The sequence below is a fragment of the Cannabis sativa genome, chromosome 6 (genome assembly GCF_029168945.1).
Source record: "Cannabis sativa cultivar Pink pepper isolate KNU-18-1 chromosome 6, ASM2916894v1, whole genome shotgun sequence".
Classification (NCBI taxonomy): Eukaryota; Viridiplantae; Streptophyta; class Magnoliopsida; order Rosales; family Cannabaceae; genus Cannabis; species Cannabis sativa.
The window spans coordinates 28,887,544-28,915,486 of record NC_083606.1 but is presented as its reverse complement, the minus strand read 5'-3'; the positions used below and the strand labels follow the sequence as shown (position 1 = coordinate 28,915,486).

Here is a 27,943-nt window from a genome sequence, read left to right as displayed (position 1 = left end):
TGTTGATTTTTAGTTATTTGTATCTTATTTTTTGTTGTTATTTTAATGTTATTTAGATGTTATTTTCATGTTACTTTTATGTAGTTTCCTTGTTATTTTTATAGAAAACTGTTAAAAAATATATATAAAAAATCTTTCAACTTAAAAATGTAATTTTTTTTTAGAAAAAATAGTGTCTTATGTAATTATCTCTCTAATTTATTACTTTTTTTTATATATTTTAGAGATTCTTTATTTTGAAACATCTCATGTGATATTTTAAAAACATGTCTTGCCCTAACTCCCATGAGCTCCCTTCTATTTTTCACAATAGATCAACATTTTTTTTACTTTAAATTTTAATATTACATCATACATAAGTTTTTTTAAAATAAATTTCTAAAATTCTATTTTTTTTAAATTTAATATCTTTTTATTTATTTTAAATATATATTATTAATATTTACACATATTTTCATTTAAAAAATATAAAACCTCAAACAATTAATAAAAGATGTCTAAACAATAAATAGTATTATATCAATGTAGAGTATGAATAGTAAATTTAAAATAGAAATGAAGTTTAGATCATTTGATATATCTTGTTTTAGTTTAGTTCTTTAAATTTGAGAGAATTTTTATTTTAAAACATCTAATGTGAGTGTTTTTACTTATAAAAATAACTTTTTCACTGTTAGATTTTGTTTGGTATTTAATCATAATGTGTATTTAATCATGAATGATATGCCCGAAGAGATGCTCCTCATTAGCTCTCTCTCTTTGAATCTTGAATTTTCCCATTTAATTTCAATGTATTCATTTTGCATATTACTTTATTTTTTTTAACTAGTTTATGTTATTTTTTATTATAGCAAAGTGGGTAATATATATTAATATATATATATTATATATATAAGGATTAGTCTGAATTATGGACCCTAATCGAGTCTGTACCGTACAAACTTAAATGTCTCATCGTGATATTAATCTGTTTGTCTAATTAGGTTTTTTGTTTTTCCTCTCATTATACCATGGTTTTAATAACGTCTTCACCGTTTAGAAGAAAAGAAAGAAAGAAACATCATCTTCACCGCATTTCAATTAGGATTTTTTTAAGTCTCTCTCATTGTGATATTAAATAAATTACAAAAATAAAGAATTTTCACTACCCCATGGTTGAACCCTATAGACAGCCAAGTTCTTCATGAGCTTTTCCAATTTAAGTCTAATTGACTTAAGTTGGGCCCTTTTATTTTTACTACTTTTATTTAACTTACATAACTATGCCTTCATTACTAAAAAAATTGGCCTATCTCGGCGGTTCTTTGTGTAACTACTGATATTGATTCCAATCTCGATGGTTGCACATGGAACAGCCGAGATTGGTTATGTTTTTCCTTTTAGAAAAAAAGGAAAAAAAATTGATTTTAGGACCCAATGTTGGTGGTTCCCTTACAAATCAGTGTCCTATCTTGGCGGTGGTTCGTAAGGGAACGACGGAGATTGGATCCCCATGTTATAGAAAAAAACACAGAACTTCAAAAAAAAAGAAAAAAAAAGAAAAAATACAAAACACGAACCCAGTAATATTGCCCAACCCTTCTTCTTCTTCTTCCCCAGTTGCACGAACCCAATCACACCTCTGTCTGTTCTCCACCCCTCTCTCTCTCCGAGCTTCGATCAGCGGCCCCCCTCTCTCTGAGCTTCAATCGACGATGCTCCTCTCTCTCTCTCTCTCTCTCTCTCTCTCTCTCTCTCTCTCTCTCTCTCTCTCTCTCTCTCTCTCTCTCTCTCTCTCTCTCTCTCTCTCTTCGAGCTTCAATCGGCGGCACCCCTCTTGCCGAAAATCCCAAAATTACCTCTCGTCCCTCATCCCTCCAACCACCCCTCTCTCACTCCTCCGTTAATCTTTCTTTCAAATGACCATCGAAGAGCCCATCTCTCTTGTGTAAGTTATATATATATATATTAATAACTTTATTTTAGTTATTTATTTATACATACATATATTTGAATGATACTGATCAATAAACTGAAAGAGGTTTTAGATAATTTGTGTTGATGATTCTTGGGCTTTAGATGTAATTTTTTTGAGATATGGATTGCAATGTAGTTAAATTACGTTGATTTGGTAAAAAACCTTTTCTTTCTTTGATTTTTTTGGGTGGTTGTATATTTCGACCAACTTGCTTTACATTGATTTTGTTATTGTTCTATTTCTCGATGCTGATCTTGGTTTCTCGAGGTTTATATTTTTGAAACTCGATTTTCTTTTTAGTTCCTTTGTTAGTTCCCTTGACACTTTTGGTATTTTTTTTCTTCTTATGATATGACAACTCAAATTGAGAGAATTAAAAAAAAACCGAGTTTGGGTTTGGGGAAGAAGAAGAAGAAGAGTAAGCGGCATGAGTGGTAGCGACAACCATGAATATAATGGAAATATCAATAATACATCATGTAGGGATTGTGCTACTTGGTCTATGGTTTCTTGCTGAATTCAATTGGTGTCACCATGTGGCTTATTTCGTTTCCTTGGTTTATTTGTATCTGGTATTGTTTTCACTCTTTAATTTTTTTTTTATTTGTTTTTCCTTACAAGTTTCGTATTATTAAATTGAAAAAGTAAAGTAATATACTCTCTATTGTAGAAAGAATATTGTGCGAACTTATTTGTTTATCTTTTAATTTGCTGAACTTTGCTTTCCAGGGGTATTTTTTTTCTCTAGCCAGTGAGTAAATTTATGTATGTTTGAACTGGATTTGGTCTAAACTACTGTTTCTTTTTTAGTCTAAATGGAGAGCTTTAAATGATAGTTTGATTTGCATTTTTAATAGGTTCATGAGCGTTATGTTATGCGATTAAAGAAAAAAGTGAAGTTTTAAGAAAGAAAACAATCTAACAAAAAAGGGTAAGTTTTTATTTATGAATTTATATTTCATAATGATTTTGCTTATTTTTTATTTATGAATTTATTTTTCTTTGGCATGTCCAAATTAGTGAATCATCAATGCCATTAAAATTGAATGTAAAGCTCATATTGGCAAGTTAAAGGGGATGACTTTGCGGTTGTACTAGTTTTATCAACAATCACAACTTTGTTGTAACTTACTATTCTTTTCATCTTGTACTAATCTGAGATTTTGAAAGGTGTGTCTTGTATATTAGGATTAGCTGTTGAAATAAATGGTTGCTGATATCCTCTCTTGGATGATAAAATTCTGCAAATCGCAATTTTTTCAATTGGGAAAAGTGAACAGTCTGTAATGTATTACATTTATAAATGGGCAACTCTACCTCAAAGTTGCTTTGAAACTCAAACTTGTTTTTCTTATTAGTTTTGGTTGGACTAGGAATAATATGTTTTGTATTAAAATAAACATTGACTATCATTGAAATTTGTCATAATTAAATTACATAGAAAGATACACTTTCCTATGATTTAGGGTAATTAGGCATGAGGTTCTTATATTAATTTCCGAGTCGTTTAGTCTTTTGTTTGTTTACCAATTTATTTTTCAGCTAAGTTTTTGTATTTTCTAATTTGTACTAAAGGAACTTCATGATATGTGCTAACCCTCTAGGTATTCATTAAGTTGCTTTTTGAAAAAATTGAGGGTTGTTTCTTTCTTCACAACATGAAGTTATTGATACTAGTACTTAACACACCTTATGTTCATTTGTAGTCTACGGGAGAATGCACAAAATCAAGGTAATGCAAAGTAGAGAACTATGGATTAGGAATGTGTTTTGATCACTTGAGTAATTAGAGTCAAGCATTTTACAATTTGAATTCTTAGGCCAAAAAGATGTGTTTCCTCTACAACAAGTTACCATATTTTTTCTGCTAGTTTATTGTTGTGTTGGTATATTGTTTGATAAGCTAATTCACATTTATTGATAACATTTTCTTTAGTTGGTTTAAGAAACTAATTTTTCTATACATATATATAAAATAAAAACAAACTAATTTTGTGCTATAATCCAACAATAATAACTATAGAATGCTAATGTTGTTGTTACATATTCTTATTGCAGCCATAAGAAAACAACCGAGGATGATTTCTACAACTTTGAATTTATATTATTTGAATCACTTGTTGGACCAATAGTGAGTGGAAAATGGGAGACTTTTCTACTAAAAGAAAAGGTAAGCCCTTAAAAAAATAATTCATTTAATTTAATAAACTTCATTTTCAAGGCTATAAAGGGTGACATTTCTTGCCCTTAAAAATATCACTTCTTATCTATTTTGGTATTTGTTGCAGATTTTATTTTGGGAAAGAGGGGACTACGGAAGCGAAAAGCTCCCATCATGATCGAAGAGAATTCAAACTATTGAGAAATAAATGCAAAGTTTAAAAACTTAAAAATATGACAACCTTCCCTCGCACCAGGATACATTTCTTCATTCTTTTCACTAGCTTGCTGAAAAGTTGTAAGTAGTATAGTGTCTTATTTTATGTGTACAAAGAATTCTTAAGTTTTCTATATTTATATTAGTTAAAAAATAACTTAATAAAATACAATGCCTAAGCTGAAATCACATAATGATTGGGCTAACTGTATTTTCTAAATATCTTAATTAAATAATCCAATTTCTTTATAATTAAAATACTTTTATTTTTTCCACAACTAAATAAATATTTATATAAATAAATTATTACCTGAAATTAATAGAAAAAATGATGTCATCACTAAAACTCATTTAGTTTTATTTAGATAACTTTTTCAATTTAATTATCTCAAACTAAAGTTAATTAAATTATTTTTATTAATTTCACATAATTAGTTAATTAATTAATTTTATTTAAATTCCTATTTCATGTCAAACATAACTTATAACATTTAAATAATTATAAATTAATTTGATGATCTCGTTTCTTGTCAATGACACGAAGTTAGTTAAATGATGATATGATTGATTAAATAATAAAAATAATTCAAGAGCTATAAACGACAGAAGATTTATAGAGGTTCAGCCCTTGAATCAGTCCCTTGAATCAGTGATGACTTACTCCCTTTTTAATGTATTTATATAGATAGTAATAAGATCACATGAATTTGGTCAAGTGAGTTTCTTACTTTCTTTGAAGGTTTCAAATATTTTGGCATCGTAATAGCTCTATTGAGAAGGAATAATCTGATCCCTCAATGGTGACTATGATCCACTATTTATAGGAAACAAGGTATAGAATATTTACATTAATTATAGAATAAATTATTTAATGTTTGACTGAGTCAATCCTACAAAATCCTCTAATCTTCCTTGATTCTTACAATTCTTTAATTATAAGAGTGTTGATTGATCTGAGTGCTAGTCATTTTGTCTAAACCTTTGAGCAAGGTCCGCTCAGAAGGTTATCTACTTAAGAGTAGATGTTCGAGCATCGTGTACTTGACGGGGTTCATTTGACCTTGTATACTTATTGGTAGTATTTTCTTAGATGTTCCTTCCAATACTTTGGTACTAGAACAAGCTCCATGTTTTCATCATACCAACCCAGTTTATATGCTCCAGAATCTGTGACTTCAATTACTTGATATGGTCATTCCCAGTTGGGTCCGAGTACGCCAATCCCGCTGTCTTTATGTTCAAGAACGCTCTTCTAAGGACCATATCTCCCACAAAGAATTTTCATGTCCTTACTTGCTTGTTGAAGTACCGAGCCACCTTTTGTTGATGAACTACTAGCTTTAGGTCTACTGAGGCTCTTTTTTCTTCAATTTCATCAAGGGATTCTGCCAGGAGGGCATGATTAGCTTCTTGATTATAGGCCAGTCTCCTGTGGGACGAAGATTCTAACTCTACGGGCAGCATTGCTTCACAACCATAAGCCATAGCGAATGCTGTTTCCCCGATTACTGTTCTTTTCGTTTCTCGGTACGACCATAATATCTCAGGTAGTTCCTCCAACCAATTCCTTTTAGCTTGTTCAAGCCATTTTTTCATGGTGTCTTTGAGTGCCTTGTTTACTGCTTCGGCCTGGCCATTTGTTTGAGGATGTGCCACTGTGGACAAACTTCTTATGATTCCATGTGCCGCACAGAAATCTGTGAACATCCGGTTATCAAACTATTTTCTATTATTCGAAACAATTTTGTGCAGAAGTCTAACCGATATATGATGTTTTTTACTATTAAATCCATCACTTTTTTAGATGTGATTGTTGCCAAGGGCTCGACCTCTGTCCACTTTGTGAAATAATCCACTACGATGAGTGCATATTGTACTCTGCCCTTGCGTTTCAGTAACTGTCCGATCAGGTCTATTCCCCATACGGCAAAAGGCCAAGGATTTTGCATCTATATTAGCTCATTAGAGGGTGCGCGGGGGATCTTTGAAAATCTCCAGCATTTATCACATTTCTCGACGTAGGCCTTTGAAACTTCCATCATGGTTGGCCAGAAATATCCTTCCCTTAGTATTTTCTTCGATGAACTTTGTCTCGTCGCGTGATTACCACAGAATCCTTCATGTACCTCGAACAAGAGTCGTGCAACCTCTTCTTTTGTTACACATCTAAGTAATGGCATGGAGAAACCTCTTCTATACAACACACCTTCAACTATGATATACTGCAACTTTTCTCATCATTTTCCAAGGTTCATTCTTATCGTTTGGATGTTCTCTAGTGTTGAGATAAGCTGCTATGGGTGTCATCCAATTTGGTGTTGTATCTATCATTTCGACTTCTTCCGCACAGATGATGCTGAGTTCTTTTCAGAATTAGATTGGGACTAAGTTGGCTTTATCTGTTACTGTGCTGCTCGTGAGCAGTGCGAAGGCGTCTGCAGTTTTATTTTCTTCCCTTTGAATATGCTTGAGGTTGTAACCCTTAAATTGTGCAAGCAGGTCTTGTATCTTGCTTAGATAGGCCATCATTTTTCTCCACAGGCCATGTACTCTCCTGAGACATGATTTACTACCAATTGTGAATCACTACAGACCTTAATGTGTTTGGCGTGTACCTCCCGAGCAAGTTTTAGCCCAGCTATGAGCGCTTTATACTCTACTTTGTTGTTGGAGGCCTAGAACCCAAATTTGATTTCTCTATGCAGGTGCTGCCCCCAGGTGTGACGAGGGCAATTCCTGCACCAGAAAGCTGGTCAGTAGCTGATCCATCCACATGTAACTTTCATGTAAGTTTGTCTTCATTTTCTTCTGGTAGGGACTCTTGTATAGGCTCTGGGTTGTCCCTTGTGTTGCTCTCTTCTTGTTGGGCTTTGTGTCCTAAATAAAACTCTATTTCAATGTAATCTTTTCTATTCAATTATCAATAAAGAAACAGATTTAATTTCATTACTTGTTTAATGTGTTATTTGGTTCATGTGATCATTTATTTACTTATTTGATTAATAAATTCATCCAAACCCTTATCACACTGATATTCTTGTTTATTGTGTTGTCAACACAGTGAAAAGTAAACAAGATTGACTGATTAAATGTATTCCTAGATTTATCAGTACACAGGGTTTAACTGATATCATAATCTACAATGTAGTTTACTTGCACCTTGGAGAAGTACTATCTCTTTTCTAGGGCATTGGTTAAAGTAAGCTTGGGTTAGATGTATGGAGCATGCATCGGAAGGGACCGATATTGAATTTGAACTAGATATATCATATTGTAACATCTATTTAATTTAATATCACCTAGTTAATCCTAAATTAAATGATCTTAATCCTAACATGGTTAGGTTCGATCTCAAGAGTGTTATTTGTGTTCTTTTATTTGTTAGTTAAGCCTACCTTTTGGTCTGGGTGATACGTACATTTTGGGAACATGATAGTACAATGGGGTGGGAACGCTAATCATAGATATGGAATCTATAGCTTCTGCCTGGACATAGAAGTAAAACGATGATTTCCATCGAGCTTGGCTAAATATAGATAAATGATAGAGCGCTCATTTTAGTGATTATATTATTTCACTGAAATATCATTTATAGGTGGCTAAGTGTTTTAAGGATAAAATATATTGAAAGGGTGTAACGATAATTTTTGTCCCTATGCAATGTAAATCATCTATAGAGGATCATTGATTATTGGGATTATAACAATGGATAATTAATAGGGTATCTATATCGTGGAACATATATCGTTCTATGTAACTGAGAATGCCATTCCAAGTTCTATAGTGGTTCAACAAGGAATTAATAAGTTAGAGAATTTACTTGGTAAATTCTATATCTGCTTATTGGAAGCTCAATTATATAGGCCCATAGTCCCCATTGTAGTTGAGACAAACTGCTTGTAAGCTTGGTTAAATAAATAGTTTTGGCATTTATAGGGTTGAAATTGTAAAATTAGACTATATCTAGTTAATCAATTTTGCAAAATTGCAAAATTGTAAGACTCGGTTAATTGATTTTAGTTAATCAATTTTAATTTTAAAATTAGATTATGTCTAGTTTATGAATTTTCACTATGTTATGGCTTGATTGTGAAGAAATGGTATTTTAGGGTTAATTTATTAATTAAGAGACTTTGTGGAGTCTAATTAATAAATATTATAAATGATTATTTTATTTGATAATTATTTTAATTATTAAATAAATAGTTTTGGCATTTATAGGGTTGAAATTACAAAAAGTGGTATTTGTGAAAAATAGATAAAATAGTTAAGAAAAATAGCAAAAACTAAACTAGTGTTGGGCCCATTAAGTGGTCGGCCACTATGTGCTAATTTTGCTCTATTTTTATCAACTTTTTATTCCAAATAATTCAACCCTAACCTAGTGGAAATTAGTTTATAAGGAAGGCTATGGTCTCATTATCCAACTAATGCCTCCAAAGCTAAAAACCTAGTTTTCTCTCTAGGTTTATGAGACCTCTTCCTTCTTCTTCTTCTTATTCGAAATACCATAGCCTTTCTTCATAAAACAAAATTCAGCCATTAGTGATTTGAGTGCATGCCCACACATAACAAGTGAGTCCTCAATCATAGTATGTAAGACTGTGAAGAATCCAAACAACAAGAAGGAAAATCGGGTTAAGATCTTGGTGATACTCTGCTACAGAAAGGATACAAGGGTTAGAGATATGAGCGGAATGAGTCATTTAATTCCGCCGCAACCACTGTAAGGTTTCTCATACCTTTTATGTGTTTATTTTCATCGTTTTAGAAATTCATATTAGGATGTTAAAAACATACTTGTTAGTAAGTCTAGATCCTGGTAAAATATATTCCAACACTTCTTTGCCTGTACATTCAACTTCAAAGTCCGCCAAGGCCTGTCCTTTAACTGCTGTACGGGGTTGGAAGATTATCTCATACTTTCCCAACTCTATTGCCCACTTAAGTAATCGCCCAGAGGCATCAAGCTTTTGTAATACTTGGCGCAAAAGTTGGTCAGTGTATACCCGAACAGGGTAAGCTTGAAAAGAGGGCATTAACTTCCTTGTGGCTAAGATTAGGCAATAAGTGAGTTTTTCTATCAGAGGATACTGACCTTCGGCTTCAACGAGTCATTTGGTGATATAGTAGACTGGATGTTGGACATTATTTTCTTCTCTGTTTAGGGGTTTTGAGAGTACGAGAGGCTTTGCGAGTTTTCTTTTTAATTCTTGGAAAGCATTCTCGCATTCCTCGATCCATTCAAACTTTTTATTACCTCAGAGGATGTTGAAGAAAGGAACACACTTGTTCATTGATTTTGAAACAAATTTGCTGAGTCTAGCTATCTGACCAGTTAAGCTCTAAACTTTCTTTGTTTTTGTTGGCGACTTCATATCCCAGAGGGCTTGTATTTTTTTCTGATTAGCTTTTATTCCCTGAGCATTGACAATAAACCCAAGAAACTTACCCGAGATGACCCTGAAAGAACACTTTAAGGGATTGAGTTTCATGTTGGTATTTTTTGAGGATTTTGCAGCATTCATTCAAATCCTCTATATGCCCCCCACCCTTCTTAGATTTGACGAGCATGTCATCCACGTATACTTCCATATTCCATCTAATATGATTTTTAAACATTTTTTTCAGTAGCCTTTGATAAGTAGCTCTAGCATTCTTCAAACCAAACGACATTACTTTGTAACAGTACAAACCCATATTTGTTCGGAAACTTGTATGTTCTTGGTCGAGTGGATGCATTCTGATTTGGTTATACCCCGAGTAGGCATCCATAAAGCTCAAGATTTCATGTCCTTCTATTGCATCCACAAGCTGATTAATTCTTGGAAGTAGAAAATAGTCTTTGGGACATGCCTTGTTGAGGTCGATAAAATCAATACGTACTCGCCATTTTCTGTTCGTCTTGGGCACTAGCACGGGGTTAGCCACCCAAGCATGGTAGAAAGCTTCAATGATGAACTTGTTTATGCTTAGTCTTTCTACCTCTTCTTTCAGTGCTTGTGCCTGTTCTTTGTCCAGTAGTCTTCTTTTCTACTGGACGGAATGAAAGTCTAGGTCAATGTTTAGGGCATTAGACATCACAGTGGGGTCTAGCAGGATCTGACAATCATCATAAGAGATAAGCTCAGCTGATGGTTCAGTAAGCTTTTACGCATTTTAGTAGTTCTAGTTTTTTATGCATGATTATAAAAATATGATACGAAGCATGTTTGTAGATTGATAGCTAAATAGGAGTATACTAAGTTCCCATGTAAGTGGTAAGTAGATTACAATTTTGATCGCTATATGGCCAAGCTGACTCATGAATTTCTAGGTTTGTCCTATAGAATGGAAACCTAACGAAACATAAGGATTTGGGATGATGAGGTCAAGACTGGTGGTTGTTTGAGAGATTGGGATTCCCCTCATCCCCGTGTCTGGGACAGAAGTCGTTGAAGGACGCATGAACTTGGTCATGAAAATCCACTGTAGGCTCTACCAGCTTTAGAGAAAAAGTTTGTTGAATTGGAAGTTAGAATTCAATGGTTAGAGGAGGAGATTAAGTGGTTGAGGAAACATCAATCTCCTGTTGTAACTTCACCTCAAGTATCAGACACTTTAGCTTCTGAGTTGCCAATAGAATAGATTATTGCTAGTAAGCAAACAGAACAATTGTATGGGAGATTTTGGATGCAAGGACCTTTGGTTTGTTGGGATTTTATGCCCTAATAAAACCCAATTCATTGTAAGATTCTTTGCTTTCAATAAAGATCAAAAATCATACCTTGACCTTGTTATATGCTTTGTTCACATATTTTATACATGAATATATGTTTAATATATAAGTTCTATTAAATTCCGAATATATAGTTATTCACAATTAAATTGATGCCATCATAGTGTAAAGTAATTGTGAATATATGCTTCAATTATTTAGTCCCACGATTTATTAGTGCACTGGATTTACACTGACATGATGATAACCGATAAGGTTTACTTACATTTAGCTGAGTAGAATGTCTTTTCCAAGGAATTAGTAAAGTAAACCAGGATATATGTATGGGCTATACATCAGACTGGACCAATATTGACAGTGGAAATGATATCATAAACTTACCGTTATATTTTCTCTAAGTCAATATCACTTAGTTGATCATAGATCATTTGATCTCAATCCTGAGATGGTCAAGCTCTAACTTAAATGCATTACACGAATTCTTTAACTTGTTCGTTACAAGCTTATCGTGGAACCAACTCAATACTTACATCTCGGGAACTCGGTAGTGCAATTGAGTGGGAATGTTAATCATAGATTTGGACATATATAACTTCTATGTCTATTAGAAGTGAAATGATAGTTTCCTTAGAGCTTGGCTTAATGCGATAAATGATAGATCGTTCACTTTGGTAATAATATTAGTTTCCTGAAATATCATTTACAAGTAGCTAAGTATTCTAGGATAAAAAACATTAAAAGGTATATCACAATAATTTTTGTCCTTATTCAATGTAGATCGACTGTAGAGGATCAATGATTGTTGTGTTTAAAATAATCAATAATTTGTAGCGTATCTATATTTGGTATATAGAGCATTCTATGTAATCAATAGTGCAATTTTGAATCTATAGTGGAGTCAGGAGGAATTAATAAGTTAGGAAATTTACTCGATAAATTTCATGATCTACTTATTAAGATCTTGGTTACGTAGGCCCATGGTCCCCACATTGTCTGGAAGAATATCATCTTGTAGACTCAAATAATCTATTTTATAAGTCAATTAATTCAAAAAATAGATTGTCTTAGTTGAGAATTTTTACCAGTTTGGGTAATTTTGAGAAGAAAAGAGAAATAGGGATTTATTTGTTAATTAGTACGCTTCGTGGGGCTAATTAATATATTTATTTGATACTTATCTATAATCATTAAAATAAAATTGGTATTTAAATAACTATACAAGATAAGTGGTAAATTTAGAAAAGACACTTTAGTTTCATTAGTTGAAATAAAGTGGCAAAAATCTAACTCCAAGGCCTGTAATTTTGGCCCTAAGAGAAAGATTCAACTCAAGCCTTTATTTAAGATCATCTCATCTAACCTAACCTAAGTGAATGGCTATGTTCTCGAGCGAATTTCGCAACACCAAAAATGAGTAATAATAATAATAATAAGAAGAAATTATATGAGGAACAATTGCGAGTATTCAACCTAAAACGACGAGTACTCGAACTAAGAACGTAAGTACTTAGTAAAAACTGGAAATATCAAGAAGACAAAGGAGTATAGTAGTTCAGTCAGATCACGGTCTGCTTAGTCCACTGTTGCAAGAGTTTCGTAGGTGTCATTTCATGGTGGATCACTCCTTTATATATAAAGCAAGTGTCCAGTTAGTTACACCAGGATCGCATTCATTGTCAATCTGTTTGTACATTGATTCACAGTAATTAAACTAAAACGTAGACATTAATAAATGAATAACAATTTCTATTTACTAAATACAATAACGTATGCGACTTCTAATGTTCGAGTTGGCTGTTCATATTCCGGTGTAAGCTCGCGGGCTTAGGATACACCTAACATTTAGTTAAGTCTAGGATGTCTCCGTTCTTGTATAATCACACTTACATACATCTTATAACAAGCTGATAGAACCTAGACACGCGAGTCTATATCAGTTTATCGAAGTTGTTTGGTCATTGGGACCAACTCGCATTATAGAGAATTGATCTCTATGTTTTCGCAAGAAGATCGAGAGGATACTCGCACATATCCTGGTACACGCAAGTTAAATCCGTTCTTTGGTCCTACGTAATGCGAGTTATACGAATGCAATTAGACTGTGGTCATATTCGCATCATCTCGCTGATTCTAGCTCAGGCGAGGTTGAAACTCGAGGAGTCTCTCATGGACATCTCAACTTTTCTTGGAAAACTAAATACACGTGTCCCCCAAACAGGAGTCTGGTCTTGAGTTTCTAGGTGAGAGAAATCTCACTATAACACATGCCCCTAGTTTCGTGACTTGACAGATGCGGTCATGAGGGAAACTATATGCGAGAGACAGGTGAAAGGTTGTCACGAGGAGGTGACCTTTGGTTGTCCCATCGAGGTTTTCAAAAAATGACGGCTGTAATTATTTCATTTTGTCCTATTTATGGTGCCACGTCATGAAAATCTTCGGTTTTTGTGTAGGCGTGCCCATGGCTGGCCGTTGGATAGGACGACCTTAGGCATTCTTGCTGCCATGTGTCGTAATCCCAATTTATGAGTGATATGGGTATTTAAACTCCCTGATACGAAATAACTTCCTCATTTTCCCTCTCATTCTTAACTTCCACTTCTCTTTTTCTCTGAGATTTGAAGAAATCCCCATCCAACATTTACCCAGATTCACTTTTCTTCCCATCTTTCTAAAACTTCAGGAGAGGTCAAAACCATTTGCAGGGTGCAATCAGAAAAGGTTAGTTTCGAATCCACTCGTGTACTTGATTTTTTGAAAAGATGAGAATTGTCTTTCTGGGTTCTTTGACATTTTGAGGGGTTTGAATATGCATGTTCGTAGGGAATACACATAGGGCTATATTTTTCTGTGTAGAACTGGGTAATCTTAGAAAAATAGGCCTGAAATTTGTATAACTGTGGGCTTTAGGAAGGTAAGTTTGAATATTCGCACCTTTCCTGCTTGTTTATTTCTTGAATACACGCGGGTATTCGGATGAACACTTCGAATACTCGCATACCTACTTACTTTAGGTTTTACATAGTCTTTATCACTCCTAGTCGTTGTTTAGAACCTAAGGTTTTATATTCTCTGCATGTTTTGTCGTGGGAACATTGGTTAAGTCTTTCAAATGGTGGGCGTGTCGCAATATTCCATTGCTCATACATGCGATCGTATGTTCCTTGAGATACTGCGATACGCCCAGCCATTTACGACATACGCCAGTATTTCCTGTTCCAATATAAGCGTATTCTTCGATTAGTAGGTTTGCTCAAAATCGTGGGTGTTTCCCAGTAACTTCAGGGTCATACTCGAAAACGTATGCCCCTTGGGTCACTGGGATAGACCCATCCATTTTTTGACGTACATCGCTAGTCGGATATGCGTGACAAATTCCCAGGTTGTGATTGGTTAGGTTCCTCAAAACGGTGGGTGTCTCCCAGTCACTTCATGGTCATGCTTGAAAACGCATCCCCCTCGGGTCACTGGGAAACCCCCAACCGTTTTTTGAGATATCCTTCTATTCGCACACCTACGATTTCGTGCTTTGGTGGGGCTGATTGGTTTTCGCAAGAATCCGAATCAACCTTCTAAGAAGATTTTAAATTTTATATGCGGGTGAGGTCACTTATCTTGTTTTGGCAGATTCACCACGCTGAAAAGATCTTCTATCTTTCAGATGAGCGATCTGTCGGACAGCCAAATGCTTGGCTCAGGAGGCGACGCATTCGATGGCGATCAGGACCATCAGGAGGATAGCTTCATCTCAACTTCGATCTCAGAAGAGGAGATCCCTACTGCGGAGACACAGAGCTGGGTCCGTTGTCTTCTGCAGACATCGAGAGGATGGTACAAGAGATCGTTGAACTAGGGACTATCGAGATTCGAGATAGCGAGTCTACGGTGTCAGCTCGTGACCACCTCGTTCATTCCAGGCATGCTCCTGACATCGAGGTCGAGGAGATGGACGAAGACTGGATGGCCCCAGATCGCGAGTCAGATGAGGAAGAGGATGCGGAGGAAAGTGGGACTGATTGAGTGGATAACACTCAATTGGATGAGCCTTTCTCATGCGGGGACTTGTTCTCGCGAGTCACCAAATCGGATCTTACCACTTTTACAAGATTAAATCTGCTGCGGCTTGCCTCCTTGCATCCTCGCCCTACCCAGAGAGCGCACCTTTCTTTTACTAATCAGTGGTCATACCTATAGAGGATGTGGTAGTCTTAATACCCATTCTTCGATGTGGAGTATCGACCCCTTTCCAGCCATTCATCTCCGCTATTCTTAAGCGGTATGATGTATCTCCTTTTCAACTAACTCCAAATAGTTATCGCATAACTTTAGGTTTTTATGCGATGTATATGGAGTATGTGCATAGGGAGCCTTCAATGGAGGAGTTTAGTTACTTTTATGACATAAAGAGTGTAGGTCTTCACAACGGCTTCTACTGTTTCAGCAAGTGGGCCACTTCTGAAATCAACGGGGTGGAAGGCATGGTTTCCAATATGGGGGATTGGAAATCCAAATGGTTTTATGTGTTTAAGGTCCCAGGAATTAGGACTGACTTTAATCGTCGACCTAGTACATCGCGTACTTCTTTACTTAGTCAATTTTCAAGTTACCTTGTGACTTTAAGCTAACCCGTTCTTTTTTATTGTCGCAGATAGACTGCCTCGACCGGCACTAGACGCGACTCGCAGAGAAACAACTGAAGTTCTCGAAAGTCCCCCTGTTCAAGATCGTGATTGGCGACTACTGTGCAGGACCTTAAAGCTGCGGGAACAAAAGCTTATTCTAGAGAACGCAAGCCTTCAAAAGGAGCCAGTGTACAAGGAGCCGTCTGAGAAGCCAAAAGAGCGGATAGACAAACGCCTTTCCAAGCAGACTTCTCGGCCAATGTCAGGTAACATTTCGCATGCATAAACTAGTGCATTAAGATTTATTATTATTTGTACTTATCTTTTCTTGTCCTCGCAGAGATGACTTTTCTGAAGTCTGCACCAGTCCTTAACCGCAAGCCAAAGACTGGAACAGCGACGACATCACACCTGTCGTTCCTCAGAAGAGGAAAAGCGATGTTATGGCTACTCCTACCTCGGATTCCTCCAAGAAGCTACCTAAGACTACGCAAGAAAAAGGGAAGAAGGTCGTGATCGATCCGGCCATTCGAGCTCGCAACATCTTAACTCTTCAAGAGAAGTTCGTGGGTGATGAGTTTATATCAAAGGTCGACAGGACCCCTGCTGAAGAGCTTCTGCCTTGTTCTGCGGAATTGGCTTCGCAGTTCATTGCTACGTTTTCGAGGGCATTTGTCACTAGATCCAAGGAAGTGGAACTTGTGAAGAGGCAGAATGTTCAGCTTCAGGAGGACATCAAGAAGCTAAAGCAGGATGCGACTACCAAGGACAAAGAGCTCGAAGAACTTCACAAGTCTAAGGAGCAAGTCGAGCTCGAAGCCAAGAACTCTCAGATGAAGATCGAGGAGATGTGTCGCGACTTGGAGGTCGAGAGGGAGAATGGAAAGAAGCAATACGACCAGGCGGTCTCTGACTATATTTATACAACTCTTTCCAAAATTCCGGACTTCGACTTCTCAATCCTTGGGGCGGAAGCGGCTGAGATGGCTGAGGCTTTTTGAGCCATGTCGCCCACGCAGACTCAAGGCGGTGGAGGAAATCTGTTTCCCGAGGATGCTGATGCTGCGGACACCGAGGAAGTCGTGGACGAGGCTGCCAGCAAAGTTGCAGATGGATCTACTACCCCAACTGCCCCTGCTGCTCCTAAGCTTAATTTTCACTTTAATATTTACTTTTGCTAGACTTTTTTATGAGGTACAAGGGTACTCGCAACTTGTACTTAGACAAATTTATGCTTATTTTTCTTTTGAACAAATTTACATCCTTTCGGGGATATTTATTTATATTATAACAATTTCGCAGTACACGGGTACTCGCATTTTTCCTGTTTATAACATCTCGATTGTGGTTTAATTACAACTTGGTGTAATAAGTATTAAGGTAGAAAAATTTCAAAATCTCGAAAAATTTCATGACTCTTTATTGATCAATAGTACAAAGTGAGTGGGTTATATACCTTCTATACTTAAAATATTTATGTAAATAAATTGACTAAGTATAAATACATAGCGAGTATAAACGATACACTGCGAGTACTATTGATAATAAAATTTCAAGGTTTCGCCATTCCAGGCTCTTTGAATTGCAGTACCATCGAGTTCTGCGAGTCGGTATGTTGCGTTACCAATTTTTTCTGCAATGAGATATGGTCCTTCCCAATTGTCTCCGAAGACCCCATGCGCTGGGTTTTTCGTGTTTGGCATTACTTTTCGAAGAACCAAATCTCCTACTCGCAGAACTCTTTCCTTGACCTTAGAGTTGAAATACCTTGCGGTTCGGCGCTGATAAGCCGCATTTTTTAGATGAGCCTGATCGCGCTTTTCTTCTAGAAGGTCTAGGTAAAGCGACTGCTTTTCTTCGTTCTATTCAATGTTGAAAACATCTCTTCGTAGGGAACCTGCCCTTATCTCGACTGGTATCATAGCCTACCATCCATAAGAGAGCGAGAAAGGTGTCTCGCCAGTTGTGGATCAAGGGATCGTGTTTGTTGGGTTTTATGCCCTAAATAAAACTCATTTCAATATAATTAGATTTGCTTATTAATAAAGATCAGAAATAACATTTTATGTTGCATGGTTCACATGATTTATTTCATGATTATATATATAATGTATGAATTCTATTTAAGTCAAGAACATATGAATTTTTTAAAGATTATAGTGTTGTCAGCACAGTGGAATATAATCTTAATTATATGTTCGAAAGTTTATTCCCTGATTTGTCAGAATACTGGATTTCGACTGACATGGTATAATCAGTGATAGGTATTCTTACACCTTGGAAAAGTGTTATGTCCTTTCCAGGACATTGGTAAAGTTTACCAGTATCGGATGTATGGAGTATACATCGGAAGGGACCGATATTGAACTTTGATTAGATATATTAGAATTTACCGTAATATCTATTCAAATCAGTATCACCTGTTGATCCTAGATCAAATGATCTTAATCCTGATATGATTAGGTTCAATCTCAAGAGTGTTATTCGTGTTCTTTGATTTGTTAGTTAAACCTACTTTTGGGTCAGGGTGATACGTACATTTTGAGAACACGGTTGTGCAATTGAGTGGGAGCGCTAACATAAATATGGAATCTATAGTTTCTATCTAGCGAATAGAAAGTAAAGGATTATTTCCTTCGAGCTTAACCAAACGAAAATAAATGGTGGAGTACTCATTTCACTTAGCTGAAAATATCATTTATACAGGGTTAAGTGTTCAAAGGATAAAATACATTGTAGGGTGTTACGGTAATTTAATACCTTTATAGTGTAAATTATCTATATAGAGGATCATTGATCACATTAGGATTATAACAATGGATAACTAATGACGTGTCTATATCGTGGAACATATAGAGCGTTCTATATGACTGAGAGTGCAATTCCAAGTTCTAAGAGTTGATTCAATAAGGAATTAATAAGTTATGGAATTTAATTGGTGAATTCGGTTCGACTTATTGGAGGCTCTGTTATATAGACCCCTGGTCCCCATACTAGTTGAGACCATACTGCTTGTAAGACTCAGTTAATTAATTTTAATTAATCAATTATAATTCTAAAAGTTAGACTATGTCTACTTTATGAATTTTCACTAAGCAAGGGCGAAATTGTAAAAAAAAGAGATTCTAGGATTATTTATTAATCAAGATACTTTATATGTCTAAATTAATAAATATATTAAATGGCAATATTATTTAATAATTATTTTTAAGTTATTAAATAATTAGAATTGGCATTTGAATGGTTAAATTGGATAATTGACATTTTTGAGAAAATGGGAATGAAAAATAACAAAATGAGAAAGTTGCAAAGTAAGGCCCAATTTCCTTATATGGGCCGCCCACTATGCAAGAGGTTTACTATTTTTTTTTCCATAATTTTAATGCCACACAATTCTAACCTAAACCTAGAGGGCATTCTATAAATAGAAAGTAATGGCTTCAGGAAATAACACACAATTGCATCTCATTCTTTTCAGAGAGAATTCCTGAGTGCCACTTTTCTCTCTCTTTTCTTCTCTAAATTTCGAAACCCTTGAGTGATAGAGTAGTGTCCACACACATCAAGTGGTACCTCAAATCATAGTATGTAAGACTATGGAGAATCAGCATCAAAGAAGGAGAGAAAGAGATCCAGATTCAGATCTTGATTATGCTCTGCTATAGAAAGGAATCAAGGGCTAGAAATCTGAATGGAATGAGTCATATTATTCCGCTGCACCCAATGTAAGGTTTACTAAACTTTATATGTGTTTATTTCATTGTTTTAGAATTCATATTAGGATGTTAATAAAACATACTTGGTAGTAAATCTAGATCCTGGTAAAATATTTCCAACAACTGGTATCAGAGCCATGGTAATAATTTACTTTCATGTAATATGAATTAAAACGATGTTTTATATGTTTTGTGTTGATTTGGATGGTTTTATGTTGGTTTATGTGCTTATGTGATGAATGTATAAGTTGTACGAAATTTTTCCATGAAAAATATTTTTTCTATTTTTTAAAATATTTTATTTGGATTCCTTGTGAAAAATTAAGCAATTTTGTTTTTTACGAAACTCGATTCTGATAAAAATGGAAAAAGTTATGAATTTTGGAAAATCGGGATTCAAGGTTGTCGAGTGGGTGCATCAATTGCGAATTTTGTTGTTTTTTCCCCAAAAATCCAATTTTTTAGGCGATTGTTTCCCAAAATCCGATATTTCAAATTTTAGATTTTGCCAATTTTAAATGTTTTCAATTTTAAATATTTCCAATTTGAAATATTTCTTTTTTTTTTTTAAAAAAATATTTCTATTTTAAATTTTTCAAATTTTAAATATTTCCTATTATGGTAAGATTTAAAAATTTGTTAACTTCTTTAATATTTATATATTATTTAATTATAAGATTAGATATTTTTATATTTAACATATTTTAAATTAAAAGATAACTTTGTCTTTTTTTATTTAAAATATTATATTAAAATTATCTTATATGACAAATTAAATAATTAGTAAATTTGAAATTAACATAGATATTTTTATAGATACACTTACCATAATATTTTCAAATTTAAAATTTGTTATTTTGTTAAATATTTAATTATTTATAAATTATAAGTTTAAAAATGATATTTTTCTATATATATCATTTTTTTCCTTATTGGAACTTTATAAATCATATCTTGAATATTTAAATAACTTAGATATTTTGTAGAAATTTAAATATTACTTAATTTGAGATATTTTGACATATAATTATGGTAATTATTATTTATTTATTATTTTATTCTTAAAATAATAATTATCTAACCAAATCTATTTTACAATTGGTTTATTTTATTAAATTATAAGATTTGAAAGTGATTTTGAAGATTCTTTCCTTTCAAATCATTGATCTTATTTGATATTTAATTTAATTTGATTCAAATAAACCTAGATATTTTAAAATTAGTTTCCTTTATTTTTGAGATTTTAAGGTTTGTTTTAACAACCCTAAATTTTTAAAATTTAATTGGTTAGTTTAAGAATAATAATTTAATTATATTAATATCTTATTTCACATCTGTTACATGCACAATGTGTGTTTATTTATTTATATTGTTTATTCGAATTTTTTTTTAACAAACCTATTATTTATTTGATCTAAATTTCTATGATTAACTAGTTGACAGATCCAATGATCTGATTTTAATCATAGTCTAATTGTCAATAGATCTTATAAATAATTTGTAACAGGTAAATTTTGTACTTCTTTCATCTGTGTAAAGCTAGTAACATGATAGGGCCCATCCAAATCATTTGACCTGTGTGAGCCTGTATGTTTGCTATTAGGCTTAGATGCATATAGGAAACCCATTTAAGTTTTACTAAGTAAATGGACTAGGTTGCTAAAATAAAATTTGACATAAGTAATTTTATTTAGGCCCAATTAGATTTGGGCTTATTCAATGAATAACAATTGTTTATTTAAAGGTTAAATTCCTCTCTTTTGGGCCTTGTGTGAGAGTTGGGGGCCAATAGAAGTGGGTACGACATACTGAACCCAACTCCCCCTCACATGAACTACCCCAATTGTGAAGGCCCATTTGCCTTATTTAAATAATTGTATTACGTTAATTATATTAGTCTAACCTAATTAAAATTGAATTAGCAACATAATTAACTTTTAAAATATATGAAATTTATTTTTCATTTAATATTTTAAAGTTAATTTTAGAAAAACACTTAGTTAATGATATATATTCTAGATAGTTATTTCTATACTAGTTATTATTTCTAATATTAAAATAGGAAAATATCATTGATTGTGAAATTAATTGTTTAATAATTAATTTTGGTACAATCTAAGTTTAGTATATTTTCCTAGTATTAAACTAGAAGTAATAATTAAGTTTCCTCTATACTTAATTATTTATTTCTTGAATTTAATACATTTAATTAAATTGAAAATTTTAATATCCAAGTTGATTTTCATCATGATACTTAAATATTGTTATTTTCATGTCATTTAATTAAAGTTGAAAATTATTTTATGTTTGGAATCTTAATTCAGAATAACTTAAATCTGAATAATTTTCAAAATATATATTTTATTTTATTTTATTGATCTCTTTCCCACAATTTCAAAATTGCATTTCTTTAATGTAGAAATTTCAAATTTTATTTGAAAAATAAATTAAAGTTGAAAATTATTTATTTTAATTTTGAACCAACTTAAATCAATAATTTTTCCATTTAATGATTAATTAAAATAAATGAACTAAAATATATTATAATTAGAAATCGAATTAATTAGTCAATGAAAGTCTAGATAGTTATTATCTGTTTTGCTTGAAGTTTTTTTTCTAGTGTATTTAATTTAATAGAAAATTAATATTTAAGTTGATTTTCATCATGATACTTAAATGTTTGAAATTTTTCTTCATATTTAATTAAATAGGAAAATTATATTTTTGTTGTAAATTAATTTTATTAATTAATTTTGGGCCAACATAAAATTAAGATAATTTTTCCAGGATTTATTTTTATTTTATTTTAAAGCATTTTCGAAAATAGTATTCTTATATATTTCAATTTTTTGAAATGCAATATATATTTATAGAAAGTTAAATTTGAGTTGTATATTAATTTAAATTAATTTTGAAACAATTTAAATTGCATATTTTTCAAAATATTTATGGAAATTATTACTAAGATGGAAATAATTCACGTCATTTTCATATCCATCTAAGTATAATTTATAAATATTACATTAAAATTTACATTTAGAATTTTTCATTCTAAATTGGAAATTTTAATTAAATAAATATATATTTAAAATAAATAAATTAAAATAAGCTTCAGAAGAAAATACAACTTTCATTAAATAATGAGCTTTATTATTAGGATATTCGATCTCCATTGTTGGTTTTACATAGCTATTGTTTTATTGAGTAATCCTCCCTAATGGAGGAATGTTCATTAGCAAGTTAGCACCGTTTAATCTCGAAAGATAAGTATATTTGTAAGTGTTTTATATAGTATTGATCACCCTAATGGTGGCGACTGTATTTGACTTACAAAATATGAAACAATGGTGGAAGCTCATAAGATAGAATAGCCTTGACTCTCGCCTAAACGGGACAACGCTGGATTCCAATCTTGATCGAAAAAAAGGTTGCTAGAATGTTTATCATTTTAGATGAGCTGACAACTCTATTCAATGGATGGTATCACTGACTCTCGCCTAAACGGGACACTGATATCAGTTTGTTGAAGACCTTGGAAATTATTTAGGATTGTATGTCATTCCTACATGCTATATGTTTAATAATTTCTGAATTGTGTATGAATTTATATTGAACCATGTTATTTTCTGTTATTAAATTGTAGTTTAATTTCGAATCTTCATTGTTGGTCTAACTTGGTTTGTTTTTCTAATGAGATAAATCCCTAATGGATTTTCACCATTAGACAAACATAATAGTGTTAGATCTCGAAAGATAAATATTGTATATGCAACATCTAGTTGTTCATCAATTGATGACACCTTAGACTAGTATTTTACAATATGAAACAAGAAGATTGTATAAATAAGATTACTTTGACTGTCGCTTATCGGAGCATCGTTGGATTCTTATTTAAAACGAAATTATCCTAATTCCTCTTAGCTTATTCATTTCGAATTAGCTCAATGACATATTATTGGATGAATGGTCTATAAATCATTTCATCTCATTCTATATTTTCTCTTAAGAAATTAAATGACACATATGATTATATTCCCGAAATTCTATCTCGAAATGATGTAAATCCTCAATCTTAGAAATCTCCTACTTGTATGGGCAAATCAATTTAGAGTTAAATTAGTAGTGGAGGTCCAAGAAAGAATTACTCATTATACAGTTACACTTTCACAAGTGTTTGATAACCATTTTCTATCAATGGATTCAAACTGTATGAGTTTAGTATTCTGTGACCAGATTCCACTTGCACTATTCTAAGAAGTCTTTGATTAAACTAAACTTAAGTCATCAAAAGACTACAACCATATTTTATAAATCTATGGCATTTGTATCTTGTTCATAGTGGTTTTGACAAGATCATTCTCTACAAAGAGTTAATATGCCTATATCCACTGAAAGTAAGTTCATCTCATTCTCAGATGGATGTACATTCAGGGGTGGATATGAGTTTTTGTTGTATTCTTAAAATGATCACTCTAGATTTTACCTTATGCAAAAGAAAATTGAAATGTTTGAAAAATTTCATGAATTTCTAGCAATGGTAAGTGGTTAAAGATCTTGCGAACTGATAGGGGTGGAGAAATAGTTAGTAGATATGCAGTTCAAAAATCATTAATTTGATTTTTGAATTATATCCAAACTTACCTCCCAAGAAATTTCGTTTTGCACATTGATGATTAGTTACTAGTCGTTGCCTAAGTCCTTCTATGGTAATACAATTTCAGAATGATGCAATGGTTGTATACTTAATGTAAATCATTACTAGATTCATGGATGACCTAATCAAAATCTTAAGAAAAGCTAGAACTGCTAACCTTGGTTTGCATGTTTGTTAGCTATTCTATGTGATTAGGGGTGGACCATCCCGTAGTCATTAGATAAGAAAGTGTTTGTTCAAACAAGTAATACTTTTCTAAGAAAATGACTAAGTCTGAAAATAAAGTAGCAAATAAAGGAGATAATTTTTTTTCTTGATTCCTTAAGTGTTCTATCATCTTATTCGTTACAAGATGATCCCACTGCCTCTGTTGTCTTAACGCAACCGAAGAGGTCAATACCATTTAGTTTTCTTAGACATAATTCACGGTACCTTGTCGTAGTGGGCGAGTTTCAAGGAACTCACTCCTCTTATGACTTGGAAGACACTAGTGATTAAAATCCATTGTGAGTTTAAACAAGTAATGGATTTTCAAGATAAGAAACTAAGAAGAAAGCCAAGAGAACTATGGTTTAATCCATTCACATGGAGTAACCTAAAGTTTTCTATTACAAGGTCATAGAAGGAAATTTTCGTTAATAAGTCTATTCAATGGACTTAACAAAACTTCATGTTCCTAGTATTATAGGTTTGAATTTATCTAAACCTATGGCTTGTGGTGTACCTGGTAATTACTTACTCTAATGCAAGCAACTTACTTTAGTAAGATGGTGAAGCATTTTCTTTCCAATAGCAATCTATAGAAGCTTCACAACTTCTAATCATAGATTTTATTTATCTAAGGAAAAGTCTCAACTATTCCAGAAAAGATAAAGCCATGGAAGAATTTCTTAAATCAACAATGAGAGGTCTCAGATATGCTTTTGTATGCCTTAGACCAGACACCTGCTGTTGAGTGGGAGTAATGAGTAGTTATCAGATTAATCCAGGAGAGGAACATTGGAAGACAATCAAGTAAATCTTAAGAATAAGAAGAGGAACTATATGTTAGTCAATAAGGGTGTGTTTAAAACTCTTAGACTACACCACATCAGATATCAAAACTTGCCTTTGTGCTAGAAAGTCTGCTGATAAAATGGTGATTACTCTGGGGGTGGAATAGTAATTTTGGAGAAGTGTAAAAACCTATCTAAAGTCTCTTAGTCTACCAAAAAGAGACTGAATGTTAAAGTTGCAGGAAAGGTACTTATTCAGTCTAAGGAAACTTCTATACATTTGTGGCACCGTTCCAACTAGCCTATACTACTAGTGTTACTTCCTGAATAAGCAAGAAGTAGTTGCCAAAAGTATAGAATCCAGTATCCTAAGAGAGTAGACATATAGAGAGGAATTTCACATGATCAAGGATTTTGTTATTAAGGAAGAGTAATGGTGGAGAAGGGGCTGTGTTTAATGCAACCTGTCAGATCCTATTACGAGGAGTTTACTGCTGTTACACTTGATTTGTATATCAAGGTTTTGAGATTATTTGAAATGCACATTTTGTTTTATATTAGTGCAAATGGGAGTTTGTTGGGTTTTATACCCTAAATAAAACTCATTTCATATAATCAGATTTACTTATTAATGAAGATCAGAAATAACATTTTATGTTGCATGGTTCACATGATTTATTTCATGATTCTATATATAATGTATGAATTCTATTTAAGTCCAGAACATATGAATTTGTTAATGATTATAGTGTTGTCAGCACAGTGGAATATAATCTTAATTATATGTTCGAAAGTTTATTCCCTGAGACATGGTATAATCAGCGATAGGTATTCTTACACCTTGAAAAAGTGTTATGTCCTTTCCAAGACATTGGCAAAGTTTACTAGAATCGGATGTATGGAGTATACATCGAAAGGGACCGATATTGAACTTTGATTAGATATATTAGAATTTACCGTAATATCTATTCAATTCAATATCACATGTTGATCCTAGATCAAATGATCTTAATCCTGATATGATTAGGTTCAATCTCAAGAATGTTATTGGTGTTCTTTGGTTTGTTAGTTATGTTGGAAATTATTTTACCAGGATCTAGATTTACTAACAAGTATGTTGGATTAACAACCTAATATGAATTCTAAAACAATGAAAATAAACACATATAAAGTTAGAAAACCTTACAGTGGGTGCAGCGGAATAATATGACTCCTTCCGTTCAGATCTCTAGCCCTTGATTCATTTCTGTAGCAGAGCATCACCAAGATCTGAACCTGGATCTTCTTTTCTCCTCCTTTGATGTAGAAATTCCATAGTCTTCCATACTATGATTGAGATACCACTTGATGTGTGTGGGCACTACTCATCACTCAAGGGAATTCGAAAAACAGAGAAGGAAGAAAGAAAGAGAGAGAGTGGCGGTTTCATAGTGTTTGAGAGAATAAACTGTAAAGTGTCTATCTCAAAACTGAAGCTTTTACCTTCTATTTATAGAATACCACATAGGATTAAAGTTGAATTATTTGGCATTTAAAAATTGAAAAATAAAATGAGAAATAGGAGCATTAAGTGGCCGGCCATTCATTGAGGGAAACAAATCCTTCCACTTTTCAAACTTTCCTATTTCATCATTTCTAGTTTCCCATTTTCTCAAAATTGCCAATTCTCTCTTTCAACTTCATAAATGTCAAATCTAATTATTTAATAACTATAATTAATTATTAAATAATATATTGTCATTTATTTTATTTATTGATAAAAACTAATCAAAGTTTTCCAATTAATAAATATACCCTTTAAACTCTCTATTTACTGTTTTACCCTTGCTTAGTGAAAATTCATAAAGTAGATATAGTCTAACTTTTAGAATTATAATTGATTAATTAAAATCAATTAACTGAGTCTTACAAGCAGTATGGCCTCAACTAGTATGGGGACCATGGGTCTATATAACCGAGCTTCCAATAAGTCGAACCGAATTTACCAAGTAAATTCCCTAACTTATTAATTCCTCATTGAATCCACACTTAGAACTTGGAATTGCACTCTCAGTCATATAGAAACGCTCTATATGTTCCACGATATAGACATGTCATTAGTTATCCATTGTTATAACCCTAATGTGATCAATGATCCTCTATATAGATGATTTACACTGTACAGGGATTAAATTACCGTAACACCCTACAATATATTTTATCCTTAAAACACTTAACCCTGTATAAATGATATTTCACCTAAGTGAAATGAGATCTCCACCATTTATCTTCGTTTGGTTAAGCTCGAAGGAAATCATCCTTTACTTCTATTTGCCAAATAGAAGCTATAGATTCCATATTTATGTTAGCGCTCCCCCACTCAATTGCATTACCGTGTTCCCAAAATGTACGTATCACCCTGATACAAAACTGGGCTTGACTAACAAATCAAAGAACACGAGTAACACTCTTGAAATTGAGCCTAACCATATCGGGATTTCGATCATGTGATCTAGGATCAACAGTTGATATTGAATTGAATAGATATTACGGTAAGTTTTAACATATCTAATCAAAGTTCAATATCGGTCCATTCCAATGCATACTCCATGCATCCGATACTGGTAAACTTTGCCAATGTCCTGGAAAGGACATAACACTTTTCCAAGGTGTAAGAATACCTATCGCTGATTATACCATGTCAGTCTAAATCCAGTGTTCTGACAAATCAGGGAATCAACTTTTGAACATATAATAAAGATTATATTCCACTGTGCTGACAACACTATAATCTTTAACCAACTCATATGTTCTGGACTTAAAAAGAATTCATACATTATATACACATATAATCATGAAATAAATCATGTGAACCATGCAACATAAAATGTTATTTCTGATCTTTATTAACAAGTAAATCTGATT

At 33.0% G+C, this 27,943-nt stretch overlaps 1 long non-coding RNA gene across 1 annotated transcript; it reads left to right on the top strand.

The window, feature by feature from the left end:
• The first annotated feature begins 1,746 nt into the window (after positions 1–1,746).
• LOC115694802 (uncharacterized) lies at positions 1,747–4,531 on the top strand. The gene is made up of 4 exons (XR_004007470.2): positions 1,747–1,927; positions 2,815–2,888; positions 4,016–4,127; positions 4,246–4,531. It is a non-coding gene; the product is annotated as an uncharacterized LOC115694802 (long non-coding RNA).
• Positions 4,532–27,943: the final 23,412 nt, after the last annotated feature.